Raw genomic sequence first — 13,989 nt, 5'->3', positions numbered from 1 at the left:
TACAGTGACTAATGCTTAAGTTAGACAAGCATGACAATACCTCCACTGGGTTTGACAACAAGGACACAGCAACAAGGACATTTTTTCCGCGGAGGGCAGAAGCGGCAGTCTGGAACCGAACGCTCACAGCTGAGGAAATGGGAGACACTGGGCGGTGGTTTCTCTTTCAAGAAACTCGGCGGTGAACGGAGACGAGCGCTGATTGCGCGGGACGTGAGGAGATTTGAGCGCTTTGACAGGTGCGGGCAGCGAGGGAGGGTTGACGAGGTAGGAGTGTCTTCGCCCTGCCGCCCGGACATTTTCAGCTCCGCCCCCACATGACTCGACGAGACTGGGACTACAACCCCCAGAAGGCCTTGCGGCATAGGCGGAGTCAAACCCTGGCACTCCCCCCCGAGGCGAGCCAGGACTACAACCCCCAGAAGGCGCCGCGGCATGGGCGGAGCCAAGGCCTGGCGCGCACCCCAGCGGCGAGCGGAAGAGCTGGGAGATTCGCAGAGGCGGCGGAAGCGGAGTTCCAAGGCGTCCCGGTAACCACCATCCCCTCACCCTGCCCCCTTCCCTTCGCACCCAGAGCTGGGGCTCGTCATTCCCACTGCTAGCCGCACGCCTGGGAACAGACCCTCTTTCTTGTGTTGGTTACCGCTGTGTGTGTGTGTTTCTCACGTGACGTGCCCGGCAGGTCGCCGCCTGGGGCGGAGGTTACCGGGAAGCTCCCGCCCTTCGACCCCTGCGGGCCCTGGATTCTCCGGGACCCTCCAGGGCACTTCTGCCTTCCCAAGGGCTTGGGGTCTCGACCCCAAGTGCTTCCCTTGTAGGGGGCGTCCCTTTGCTGGGTTTCAACAGGTAGTGAGCGGGGTCTCTGGCGACCCCGCGGTGATGGGGTCGTGGAGGCCGCCCTCCCCCGGACCACCCCGGGGCTGCGGGAGGTTTCTGGGCGGGGAGCCTGGCTCGCGCGGTCCGCCCCGCTGCCCGGAGCCCCGGGCTATGGACTGCGAGTGAGCTGTGTGTGAAGTAGCGTGAACTTCACTCTTCCCCGGAGGCCCTCGGGAAACTCCCGAGTTCCCCTTTAAAAAAGTTTTCGTCACCGCTACAACACTCTCTCTTTCTCTGTCTCTCTCTCTCTCTCTTTCTCTCTTTCTCTGTCTCTGTCTCTCTCGGACGTATGACGTAAGGAGCCCACGGTTTAGAGTCTGGAGACCCGGGAGGAGGCCCTCTCGGTTACTTGCTAGACCACTGTGGTCTTTTGTAGCCCTATTACTGCCACCTCTGTTTCCCTATCAGAACAATGGGGACATAGTCTTTTTCTCATTCTGCTTTCCAGGGTTGTGGGTTTCAGCGGAAGTGGTATGTGTATGAAGGCCTGTCTATAAAGCATGTTTAAAATACAGTCTTAGTATCCTGTGTCGGGTCTATGTCAGCTGCATTTTAAAATCATGTTCATGTCTTCATGGAGATAAGAGTTAATAAAGGGGATAAAAGTCTTTTTGGATCATAGGAATGATAGTGTACCAGGTTTTATTAGGACAGTCCTAAACTTGTGCAGTCAACTTTAAATTTCAGCTGGATTTTAAGGACCATCAGGATCTGGACTCCCCTCTTTCCACCACACACAGCTCTCTATCCCTCTTGCTCTCTAACAACCTCTCTTTAGCACCGCAATACAGGCATCTGAGAAACATAAGTGCCCCAAGTACCGTGCTAAACTGTTAACACTCTCCAGCAGTTTTTTTTCCTCTCCTCTTGTTCGCATAGTACTCATGCACTAATTATTTTCACCAATTTTGGGTGTACTTGCTATGAATATTTCCTTAGTATTCAGAATGTAAGTAGCCAATATTCCGGTCTTTTTTGTTACAATAAAGATCTAAGATTCAAAGTGGTTGTTTATTGACTTGTTTTAACCCTTGTAGAGATTAGGAGTTTTGCACTCAAGTTTCTGAAGGAATTTCGATTGTAATAAGTGTTTTTGACTTAAATTTGTTCTGAAATTACTTGGTAAAGAATGTGACTTAGAAAACAGGGTGGAAGGAAAATGCATTAAATTTGGTGTATAAAGTTGTACAAATTTAACTTCAAAATCTGGTGTGATTTACTCGTTATTTTACTTTATGCAAATAATTTGACTTATTTGAGCGTATTTCTTAATTTCTAAATCGGAATTAATAATAGCATCTACTTCACAGATGTCTGTAAGGATTAAATGAGATGTGGCTATAAAGGGCTTAGTGATGTTGGGTGCCTGTAACTTGCTTTTGTTACTAATGACAGGTGAGGATGATTTTAGGTATGGAGATTTCCTTTATTTGTTTTTAAGATGAGGATAATTATCCTTAATTTACAGACTTTAAAAGAAAGTGTAGAGCTGGTTATATTGTCAACACACCTGTAACCCCACCATTCAGGAGGCCTGAGACAAGGAGGATCTCAGGTTTGAGAGACTAGCCATTTTAATGAAACCTTTTGTCAAAAGTCAAAAACAAAAAAATCCCCACTGTAAATAGAAATCCTTAAATTGCAGTGCTTTTCTCTCAAACTACCTACCTAGATACATGTATACCCATTTATATGTTTTGATATGAAAAAGACCCTTTTCTATTTATTTATTTATGTGTATGGCCAAGCCAGGGTCTCTTGCCACTACAAATGGAATGCCGAATGCTTGTGCCACTTTTTATACCTGGTTTTGCCCTATTGGCTGGGCTTGGATCTGGGCTGGCAGATTTTGCAAGTAAGTGTGCCTTTAACCACTTGGCCATCTCCCTAGTCTCTCCTCTCCTTTTTTTTTTTTTTTTTTTTGAGACAGGGTCTCACTGTGTCGTCCTGGCTCAAACTTGTGGCATTCCTTCCTTCTGCTGCTGCCTCTCAAGTGCTGTGATTGCAGGCTTGTGCCACCAAACCTGGTTTACATTGCTGGAGGTGAACCTCAGGCATTCTACTTCCTGAGCCCCACCTCAGCCCTTGGCCTCTCCATGTTTGTTATCTAGAGTACTACTTAAGCTATGTGACTGAATTTCCATACATCTTCATCTTTATCGTTTCAAATTGCAGTTTTTTTTTCTCTTAGCGATTGAAGTTTTAATATAAATTCATAGGGGCTGGGCGTCATAGATTCCACATGTTGCTTTGCACGTAGTTGAAACTGGAGTAGAGTGCTTCATGCATGGCCTGTGCTAAGAGTGCGCTTCTCTGCTCATTGCAGCTTCTAGCAGAGCAGTGATCTACTTTATGAGTAGATACTGACCAGGATAGAGTTTTGCAGAGCAGTTTGTGTGTCTTCCCCTGTCTCCTTAAAAAAATTTTTTTTTGTTCATTTTTATGTATTTATTTGAGGGTGACAGAGAGAGAAAGAGGCAGATAGAGAGAGAGAAAGAATGGGCATGCCAGGGCTTCCAGCCACTGCAAACGAACTCCAGATGCATCCGCCCTCTTGTGCATCTGGCTAACGTGGGTCCTGGAGAATCGAGCCTAGAACCAGGGTCCTTTGGCTTCACAGGCAAGCGCTTAACCGCTAAGCCATTTCTCCAGCCCCCCCCCCCTTTTAAACCAAGCTGTTTGGTTTTAAAGTTGCAGCCTAATAGGAGTCTAGGAGACTTGGTGTACTTCATTGTTTAAAGGTGGAAACTTTTAGTTGCAGCTGTTGACATCATTGGTATGTATCTGTAAGGAGTGAATTTATAGAGAAGCAAGGTGGACATCCTTACAGACAAAAATAATTTGTTGGTCAGGGCAGAGTCTTAGGGTTAAGAATTGAGATACGTATTTTTACTTCCTTTGAGTGCCTCATGGACTGTGAGATAGTCTGAAGGCTTAGATGCTAAAAAAAAAGTTTCTTTCTGTTTTTTGATGTTATGTTCTCTATGCTTTTCCAGTTTCATTCTCATCTTTGGGTATGCTTTTTAGTTTCATTCTTACCTTTAGTTATCAATTAGCAAGATCACTGTATGTTTTCTCCTCAACAGGCTTGTATAAAAAGCTGTGACAAAGTTATGTTCATTAAAATCAACTTTGTGTACATAAATGTGTTGTTTCCTTTGTTTTAAACATCCTTGCTCCATGATACCTTTTTACTGTAGTATCCGTGAATGCATAGTGGATACTCAGTAATGACAGTACAGAATTGTGAATAGGAATATTTTGGTGATTATCTTATTCATGAGGCATACTCACAAGAGGTCTTACTATATTGTGGAAATAACCTAAGTTTAGAGTAGACTAAAGTCAGAATCTGGGCTCTCTTGGGTATGACTTTGTGTCATATAATCTTTCTGAATTCACTTTCTCATCATCTGTAGGGTAGGTAGAATAGCCTGTTTGTCTGAAAAGATAAAATATTATAAAATAAAAGATAAAATGTTAATTTTTATTTTTTTTTTCCAGGTATGGTTTCACTGTAGCTCAGGCTGACCTTGAATTTACTATGTAATCTCAGGGTGGCCTCGAACTTGTGGTGATCTTCCTACCTCTGTTTTGCAAGTGCTTGGATTAAAGGTGTGTGCCACCACACCTGGCTGATTTTTAAATTATTTTTATGTTAGTCCATATTCATTCTCCCAATGCTTCAGTGATGAGTTAGCTAGAGTTAAGGTTGTTGACTGTGACCATAGAACCTGAAACATTGCAAAGCTAATTGGCCAACATGGAGTTTGAACCATGCCCTCATTAGCTTCATAAGCTAAGTATTCATAAATATAGCATATTTTTTACATCCATGTAACTCATTAGATAAAAGTAAATGAACTAGTGCTAGGCATCAAGTATACATGTATAAAACTGACAACCTATAGGACGAGCTTTGACAACCATTTACCTGAATAGAATTAAGACATTTCTTTTCAGTGCTGTAGACTTCCCATCTCTAGAAGTGAGAAGTACTGTTCATGTGTTGAAAGAGATCATCATTTCTGTGCTACCCACCAGAAAAGGTGCTCTTATTTTTAGCTCATGGGGAAAACGTTTAGATTTCACCATTAATGAGCCCAGCAGGATAGATGAAGCTTGGGAAACTACTAAGAGCTTATTGAATTACAGAGAAATTTAGTTGTCAGAACATCAGATAGGAGAAAAGTTACAGGGTGTCGTTCAGCAGCAGTAAACTTGCACTTACAAAAACTGTTCTCATCACCAGCCATATACCAAATTCTTCCAATCTGTGGTATGCATTTTTCATTGTATCAGGTTACTTTTATGTTTAGTTTTCCATTCTTTTTTTGAGACAGGGTCTTACTCTAGCCCTGGCTGACCTGGAATTCACTATGTAGTCTCAGGTGGCCTTGAACTCATGGGGATCCTCCTACCTCTGCCTCCCAAGTGCTGGGATTAAAGGTGTGCGCCACTACGCCCGGCTTAGTTTTCCATTCTTTAAATTCACTCCAGGTTTTTAAAATAATGTGTCACCCTCCTTGTAGCCTTCTTATGTCAAACATTGCCAGCTTGGGACTAGGGATAAAAACTTGCACAAGGAAACACTGTTAGAAACAGCAAGTTCTGGGCTGGAGAGATGGCTTAGCAGTTAAAACCTTGACCTGCAAAGCCAGAGGACCCAGGTTTGATTCCTCAGGACCCACGGAAGCCTGATGCACAAGGTGGCACATGTGTCTGGAGTTCTTTTGCAGTGGCTGGAGGCCCTGGTACACCCATTCTCATTGTTTCTCTCTCACTCTCTGTGCCTTTCTCTCTTTCTTAAATAAATAAATTAAAAAAGTAAGGAAATAGCAAGTTCTGGTGTCTAGAAATGTGAGGTTTCCAAATAACATAGATTAACTTGTGCACAAGAGATGAATTTCTAGAATGGGCAAGTGGCTGACAGTTGATGACTGTTAGAGTTGATGCAGTTAAAAATGTGGGCAAAAGGTATGTAGCATTTCTTAATAATAAATTTGCTTTTTAAAGAAAATCTTTTTAAGTTCTTTGTTTTGGAGTGCCACAAGAGTGTTGAAAAAGGAAGCACTTGGGCTTAAACTCTTCTGATTTATACTAGTAGCCTATTTTCTTTAGAAAGAGGCAGGGATAATAATGTTGTGGTGGTTTGAATTAGGCGTTCCCCATAAACTTATGTGTTCAGAATGCTTGATCCCCAGCTGAAGGCAAGTTGATAGGTAGATCCTTGCCTGGAGGAGGTATGTTGTTGAGGGCAGTTGTAGGGGTGTTACAGCCAGATTGCCCTTGCTATCATTAATCTCACTTTCCTGCTGCTGTTGTCTACCTGCTGTTGGCAGAGATGATGTCCAACTTCTGCTCATGCCATCCTTTTCCCTGACACCATTGAGCTTCCTTCCCCTCCAGACTGTAAGCCAAAATAAATATTTTTCCTCCAATCAGCTGCTTTTGGTTAGGTGCTTTTTTTCCAGCAACAAGAAGTAACTACAACAAATACTAACTCTACTTATTTATAAAAAGTAAAGGAAAAAAAAAACATGGATGGCTTCAAATTGGAGATGACTATTGGGGAGAAAAAGAAAGGCAATCTGAGAGGTACAAAAACATACACAGCCATGTAGATCCAAGAGGCAGAGAATTAAGGTCTATCAGACAAGTCAGAAACATTGAGTGGACATTTATACTTGCAGACAGAAAGTCAGACATGAAGAGAGACAAGAGCAGTTTAGGAGGTCAGATTCAGAAATGAGAGACAGATAGTTAAAGGGAAGGAGACTGAGTAAATGAGTGATGGAACAACTTGTAGGGCATGATCAAGAGATGGATTGCTAATTGAGTTTGATTTTTGTCTGTTATTGAGGAGATGGTGTAAATATTTGTACTTAGGAAAGGGAAGCAGAGAGAAGCAGAGAGTAGTCAAATAGCATGCTTCTTCAGTGATGGCACTGTTTCCCCTTAAGTGTATTTTCTATATTCACACTAGCAAGTGAGTGTATATGTTTCCATCCTTTTAATAGCCCACTTGGCCTTTCAGTGTGTGAACACATTTTAAAAAGCTGAATACTGGTGGCTTTCTTTTTTGGTGTGTGTATGTGTGGTGTCCATGCATATGCATATTTGTATTGTGTGGTACACATTGTATGGGAGTGTGTGTGGAAGCCAGAGGCCAATGTTCTGTGTCTTTCTTAGCTGCTCTCTACCTTATTATTGAGACAAAATCTTGATGCATTGAGTTGGTCAGACTTATTAGCCAGGAAGCCCCAGAGAGCCCCTTTCTGTGCCTCCCCACTACTGGGCTTTACACATGTTGCTGCCATGACTGGCTTTGCCTGGGGACTGAGGATCTGAACTCAGGGTCTCATGCTTGTGTGGCAGGCACTTTACCTTTGAGTCATCTCCTCATCTCCCTAGTCCCCCACTTCTCTTTTTTGTTTTGTTCCCCTAAGAAAACTAACTCATGTTTATTCAGAAAATCTGAAAAATACTGAAAACTTAAAAAGATAATAACTAAACAGTCATCTCAAAATTTAAACATACAGCATGGAACATATTTTCATTTTTTCTGTCTTTTTTTCTTTAGGCATTTACTATTGCTTTCTTAAAGGAGTAGTTTGTAAGTCCAAAATTATATTATAAATTAGTCATCTGTGTTGTCTTTTATTTTCTCTGTTACTAAATACAGGACATATTACTCATCTTTTTATCTCAAGCTAGCAAAGTGATTACATGTAGTGGCCACTCAGAATATGTTTCAAAAGAATTGTTAAGTACTCTTGAGTAGAAGCTGCTTTCTGTAAACAGGTCTGCCCCGTTGCACATTGGCGGATTGAACCACCATTAAAGTTGGGAGAAGTTTGACTTTAGAGATCTTTAATAAGAGCTACTAAACTGGGAAAGGGAGTGTTTTCTACTTAGCTTTTGTTGTTTAGCACTGCACTCTAAAACTTACTAATGTAAAACAAATATTTGTTATGGTAGTATATTTTTTGTTCAGATAGGGCAGTGTGGTGTGCTTGAGCCTTAGCTGGGAAGGTTGACAGCTGGTTGACTTGATGACTGGTCAGCATCTTTTGTGTTGATGTTGGCCGTCTTCTGGAATCCCACTCTATAGACTCTCTGCATATTTGTTTGAGCTGCTTCAGGTATGTTGTGGCTCTTTATCATTATTTTTATTTAGTAGAGAGACAGAGATTGAGAATATGAGAATAGGTGCCCAGAGCCTCTTGCCACTGCAAACTCTAGATGCATGGCTTTATGTGGATATTAAGGAAGTAAACCCTAACTGGCAGGCTTTGCAAGCAAATGCTTTTTGCTACTGAGCCATCTCCCTAGTTTCCCCTACCTTCTTATTTTTCTTTATTATTTTTTAAATTTTAGTTATTTGCACGTGTGCAAGAGAGAGAGAGAGAGAGAGAGAGAAAGAAAGAAAGGAAGGAAGGACGGACAGATGGACGGACGAAGAGAGAGAGAATGGCTCAGCCAGTGGTTTCAGCCACTCACACGAGCTCCGGATAAATGCCTGTGCCACCATGTGCATCTGGCTTACCTGGGTCCTGGGTAATTGAAGTTGGGTCCTTTGGCTTTGCAGGCAAGCACCTTAACTGCTAAGCCATCTCTCCAGCCCTTCCCCCCTTTAAATAAAAATGGTAAGAACATCAAGAGAATGAAGTGGCAGCTACATTGCCTCTTGTGGATAACCTTGAAAGTTAAACCCATAGTGTCATAGCTTGGCAGATTCAAAGAGAGTTGTGTTATATGGAACCTCCTTTTCTCAGAAGTGTCAGAGTTACATTGTTAGAAAACATGGGAAATGGGTGGGAGATAGGTGCCATCTTTAGGAAAGAGTCTGTTATAACCACGTGCTGAATTGACAAATTATAAGTTTTAAAAAATCAGTTAATAGAACAATATCACTGTATGTGTGTGTCATGGTGCATGTGTGGAGGTCAGAGGACTACTTTGGGTGTCACTCCTCACTTTCCATCTTGTTTGAAGCAGGGTCTCTTGTTTGCTGTTGCACTTGCAAGGTTGCCTGGCCTGTGAACTTTTGGGCGTTCTCCTGTCTCCACCTCCCGTCTTGCCATAAGTGTTCTGTGCTTACAGACACACTTCTGCATCTAGCTTTCTGTGGGATCTGGGGATCCTAAACCCAGGTTGTCACCCTTGTGCAGCAACTGCTTTTACCCCCCCCCCCCAGACAACTCAGCCTTTTCTATGTGTCATTTATAAATGTCAGTGGTTGATGTCTTCTCCTCCTGAATGTGTAAGTAAGGGGCTTTTCCTATGGCTAGTGGTGTGTTTTTATTTAGTTTAAAAACTTATACTTAACCTAAAAAACTTTTGAAAATTCTATTTATGGGCTGGAGAGATGGCTTAGTGGTGAAGGTGCTTGCTTGTGAAGCCAAAGGACTCAGCATTCGACTCTCCAGATTCCATGTAAGCCAGCCACACAAGATGATGCAAGTGTGCAAGGTCACGTATGCACACAAGATGGCGCACACGTCTGGATTCAGTCAAAGTAACTGAATGCCCTGGCATGCCAATTCTCTCACACAAAAATACTCCATCCTGTTTATTTGTAAGCAGAGAGGGAGAAGAGAGACAGAATGAGAATTGGCATGCCAGGGCCTCCAGCTACTGAAGATGAACTTCAGACAACACATGTGCCACTTTGTGCATCTGGCTTAAGTGAGTACTGGGGAATTAAACTTAGGTCCTTAGACTTCACAGTTAAGCGCCTTAACCACTAAGCCATCTCTAGTCCATAAAAATCTTTTAAATACACTGTTTTCTCGATTTTTTTTAAAGCTCTGAACAAGATTTTGTATTTCATTCTTTTTCAGAATTGTGTCTCTTTTACCCATCCACCCACCCACCCATCCATCCATCCATCCATCCATCTATGTATCCCTCTACCCAGTCATTCTTTCTTACCTCTATTGCTGGGGAAGCCTCATGAATGCCAGGAAAACACCTAGCTATATCCTTAGCCATTAATGTATTTAATTAGAAAGAGTTGTCCTAAAACCTGGCTGATGTGATCTGATGGATGACAGAATTTCTGTTCAGAGTCATAATGATGACAGCATTTGAGAAAGGTTGTTTTGGCAGTTTTCTATGTAAGATTCCTCAAGTTTGAGTCACTGGAGAGTGTTTCAGTCATAGCAGTGCATAATATGGAAATAGAAAAGAAGGACCTTATTACAGCTATTGTTTATTACCACCCCACCTGGTTACTGCTGCTGTTGCCATCAGTCTGTTTTGTTTATTTTAAAGTCAGCAGTGTTCTTGTATAATTTTATTTCATACTCGTGGAATGATAGGCTGCTAGAGATGAATTTGGAGCTCAGATTATGAAAAGAGAGGTTTGCTTTTAGAATGTTTGAATTTCACAGAAGAAGAGCAGGAAATATCGAGGATATAATATTAGGAATCCTCTTTGTAGGGCAGGGGAGGCAGAAGAGGAACCAGAGAAAGATTTCTTCAAAAACAGTGTGCATTAATTAGTAGATTTGGTTGCGGTCAAGTCAGAGATAAAAACATGATAATTCATTTCTTTTAATGTAAAAAAGTAAAAATAAAACAATTTAGGGCTGATATAGTTTGTCATTGTGTCATATTGTCTACTTTGCATTGATTCTGCCCTTTTTTATTTTTTCTATGTATTACATGGTGTGTAATATGTATATGTATGGGCTTAATGTGTCCCGTGTGCATGTGCAGAGGTCAGAGGAGAGTCTTGGGTATCCTCTGACCATTCATCCACAAATTTCCTTGAAATGGTGTCTCACTCAGTTGGCCTCAGTTGAGCCCAGTTGAACCCTAGTGATTCTGTGGTCTCAGCCCCACTGTGGATTGGATGTGTATGGCCATGTCCAGCATTTTCACAGGTCCTAGGGAGTCACACTTGGCAGACAAGATTCTTAACCACGGAGCCACCTGCCCAGATGGATTTTTTTTTAAAATCACTTTAGGAAGAGTGCAAGGCCCTGTGTGAGGTCCCCACCACCAAAGTGGGAACAGACCAACAAACCAAAGTCTCTAGGAGCTACTAAACCTAACTGTTTTGTCCAGAGTCTACCTAGCAGCAGGGAGAAAGAGAACACATCTCTCTTAAAGGGAGTAACACAGAGGACTGGGAAATGTAGACTTTATTCTGAACCATAGTGCCCTGGAATAAAGATGAGAACAGTTAGGGTATCAAAGTATAGCTACAGGAAGAATAGTAAATAACAGTATTTACATAGTAAATAACAGTTGTCTTTAGAAGAGTTTAATTCATTATTGGTAATCCTTGATAACATTTCTATAATTATGAAACTATGTGGACAGTTTGTTCTCATTAAATTGCATGAACGTTACAAGTTGAGCTTCCGTAATCTGAAAATCCAAAATCTGAAATGCTCTGGAATTCACAGTGCTCTGAAGTATGCAAGACTTCTGGTTCACAAGCATTTTGGATAAAGCTTCTCAACCAGTACATTGTTTTTGAGTGTAATCTCTTTATGAAACCTGCATGTAGTTGTCTGTGTGTACATATATATGTGTATTTCGTTTAATATTTGCGTTTATTTCAATTGCTTCAGCATGCAGAAAAATTGATGGTATTCCTCATTTATTGTTTTTACCCTGTAATTTTGTGCAGTCTCCCACCACTCTCTAACTTAGTTGGTTTTTGGCCAATGTTTTTAATCCATCTCTGTCTTTTTATATTACTTTTCTCTCACACTGCTGTTAATCGTACTTCCTAAAATAGATAAATGAGCAAATTTAATTAAATGTGTTATTTGCACTGTCTCCTGATCGTTAATGAATTTCTAAGTAAGGTCAGACCTACAGTCTTCCTAGTAGTACAATTACTGAATCCTCTCTGTCCACTTCTGGTGATGATTTGCCTTATTTTTGTTTTCAAAGCTTCTATGGTTTGCTCTTTCAGTATTAGAAATATAGAGATCTAATAAAAATTAAGCTTTTTCATTAGCTTATTTTTTGTCCTTCAATTGAAAGTATTTAGGGACTGGGGATTATATTTTATTTAGGGGCTGTGTCAATAAGATCCTATAGCAGTCAGAACGTGCTAGTTTGAATATCTGGCTCCATAGGCTCAGGTGTTTTATAAAATTGAGCTAGCAACTTGAGCCCCTAGCTGGCAGATACATGCTACAGACACCTGGTGATGTTTCTCTGCTTGGATCTGTGTTAATGAGCCAGCTTCTTCTGCCATTGATGGTGTTCCTCTGGAATTTACAAGCCTGAAATAAACCCTTTCCTCCCATAAGCTGCTTCTGGTCAGCTGTTGTCCCAGCAACATGAAGCCGACTGCAACAGATCCCCAGCACCTACCCAGGCATTGTTGGGTAGATAGTAGACAGTAAGATCTCTGGGGCTTGCTGGCTGGCTAGCCTAGCCAAATCAGTAAGCTGCAGGTTCAATGAGAGACCTAACTTAAAAATAAGATAGAGAAGTGATTGAGAAAAATAAGATAGAGAAGTGATTGAGGAAGGCACCTGATGTCATCCTCTGGCCTCCAACATGCACATGTACACATGCACCCACACACAGATGAATATGCATTAAGTGCACACACATGTACACACAAAGGGAAATTTCATATATATATATATATATATATATATATATATATATATATATATATATATATATATGTTTTTTTTTTTTTGAGGTAGGGTTTCACTCTAGTCCAGGCTGACCTGGAATTCACTATGTAGTCTCAGGGTGGCTTTGAACTCACGGTGATCTTCCTACCTCTGCCTCCCGAGTGCTGAGATTAAAAGTGTGTACTACCATGCCTGGCTTCTTTATATATTTTGAATGATGAATAATTTAAGATAAAAATATTGGGCTGAGGAGATAGCTTAGCACTTAAGAGCGTTTGCTGCACAAGCATGAAGGCCTCTTGAGCTGGAGTTCACCAAGTTTGACTCCCCAGAACCCACGTAAAAAGCTGGGAATGCCCATGCACATTGGTAACCCCAGTCCATGGCTTGGTGGGGCAGAGACTGGAGAATTGATGGGTTCACTCACCAAAAATGGCAGCTCCAGATTGCGGGAGAGACTCCATCTCAAGGGAATACACAATTGAATGATAGAGAAGGGCACCTAAAATTTTCCTCTGGCCTGACACATGTGCATATATCACACATGCACACCACACTACATATATTACACACACAATCAGATTTTGCTATTTCCCTTCTGTTTCCTTTAATTAGTATTCTGAATTGTTCTTTATAGCTTACCAATAGGTATATAATCTGTTGAAAATTTAAGAAGCCAAATGTTGTGAAAAAGATTTCTAACAAAATACAATATATAGGGTTTTTTTTCCTACCCCTTCCCACATTTTCTAGTCCCTAAAAGTAACCATTTAAAATTTTTTAAGCTGTTTCATCTGGTATCACATATTTTATATGTATCTTAAAATATGAGTTTGAATTGTGTATTTACTTTGTGTGTGCATTGCAGCATGTGTGTGGAGGTTATAGGACCACTTCAAGGTGTCTGCTCTTTTTTCTTCTTTGAGACAGGGTTTCTTGCTGTTACAAAGGGATGCCAGTCTAAGTGGCCCACAAGCTTTGGTTTCCCTTGGCTCTGCCTTCCATTGTTACAGACACGTTGGGATCACAGATACATGCATCACTTTGTGTCCAGCTTTGTGTGGGTGCTCAGTATTGGACTCAGGCTGGCATGCTTTGAAAACAAGTACCTTTAACTGCTGAGCTATCTCCCCTGTCCCTTCCATGTTTTTAAATTTATTTATGAGGGAGAGAAGAGGTGTAGAGAGAGGGCAAGAGAGTGAGAGAATGCCAGGGCCTCCAGCCAGTACAGATGGACTCCAGATGCGTGTGTTATCGTGTGCATCTATCTGGCTTACATGGCTCCTGGGGAATTGAGCCTGGGTCCTTTGGCTTGTAGGAAAGTGCTTTAACCACCAAACCATTTCTCCAGTCTCCTTCCATGTTTTAAAATAATATACTTTTAATGCTAACACCAATTTATTCATTAAGTATTGAGTTTAAGTTATGGTGCAGAAGTTTTTTTTTTTTTGTTTTTTTTTTTTTTTTTTTTTTTTTTACTTGACAGAGAATG

General features: G+C 41.4%; 1 protein-coding gene across 1 annotated transcript in view; it reads left to right on the top strand.

The window, feature by feature from the left end:
* The first annotated feature begins 422 nt into the window (after window positions 1–422).
* R3hcc1l (R3H domain and coiled-coil containing 1 like) overlaps window positions 423–13,989 on the top strand; it is a 97,315-nt gene continuing 83,748 nt past the window's right edge. Inside the window, exon 1 of the mRNA XM_004669891.2 lies at window positions 423–530. The gene's annotated coding sequence lies outside the window, so the exon portion shown is untranslated. The remainder of the gene's footprint in view (window positions 531–13,989) is intronic.

This window comes from Jaculus jaculus, chromosome 1 (assembly GCF_020740685.1).
Source record: "Jaculus jaculus isolate mJacJac1 chromosome 1, mJacJac1.mat.Y.cur, whole genome shotgun sequence".
NCBI classification, from domain to species: domain Eukaryota; kingdom Metazoa; phylum Chordata; class Mammalia; order Rodentia; family Dipodidae; genus Jaculus; species Jaculus jaculus.
Note: the sequence above shows the minus strand (reverse complement) of the source record. Positions and strands in the feature narration are given on the sequence as shown.